Raw genomic sequence first — 1,004 nt, forward strand, 5'->3', positions numbered from 1 at the left:
GGACAGGATGAGGACGAGAATGAGGATAAGGATAGGATGAGGATGAGGATAGGATTAGCACGATAATGAGGATGAGGATATGATTAGAAGGATAATGAGGATGAAGGTAGGATGTGGGTGAGGAGGAGGATGAGGATAGGATGAAGACGAGAATGAGGAGGAGGATAGGATGAGGACGAGGATGAGGACGAGGATGAGGATGAGGATGCGGATGAGGACGAGGATGAGGATGAGGATGCGGATGAGGACGAGGATGAGGATGAGGATGCGGATGAGGACGAGGATGAGGATGAGGATGCGGATGAGGACGAGGATGAGGATGAGGATGCGGATGAGGACGAGGATGAGGATGAGGATGCGGATGAGGACGAGGATGAGGATGAGGATGCGGATGAGGACGAGGATGAGGATGAGGATGCGGATGAGGACGAGGATGAGGATGAGGATGCGGATGAGGACGAGGATGAGGATGAGGATGCGGATGAGGACGAGGATGAGGATGAGGATGCGGATGAGGACGAGGATGAGGATGAGGATGCGGATGAGGACGAGGATGAGGATGAGGATGCGGATGAGGACGAGGATGAGGATGAGGATGCGGATGAGGACGAGGATGAGGATGAGGATGCGGATGAGGACGAGGATGAGGATGAGGATGCGGATGAGGACGAGGATGAGGATGAGGATGCGGATGAGGACGAGGATGAGGATGAGGATGCGGATGAGGACGAGGATGAGGATGAGGATGCGGATGAGGACGAGGATGAGGATGAGGATGCGGATGAGGACGAGGATGAGGATGAGGGTGGGGATAGGATGAGGAGTAGAATGAGGATGAGGATTGGGATAGGATGAGGAGGAGGATGAGGAAGAGAAAGAGGATGAGGGTGAGGAAGAGGATGAGGATGAGGAAGTGGATAGGATGAGGACGACAATGAGGATGAGGATAGGATGGGGATGAGGAACAGGATGAGGATAGGATGGGGATGAGGAAGAGGATGAGG

This window comes from Lupinus angustifolius, chromosome LG10 (genome assembly GCF_001865875.1).
Source record: "Lupinus angustifolius cultivar Tanjil chromosome LG10, LupAngTanjil_v1.0, whole genome shotgun sequence".
NCBI lineage: Eukaryota > Viridiplantae > Streptophyta > Magnoliopsida > Fabales > Fabaceae > Lupinus > Lupinus angustifolius.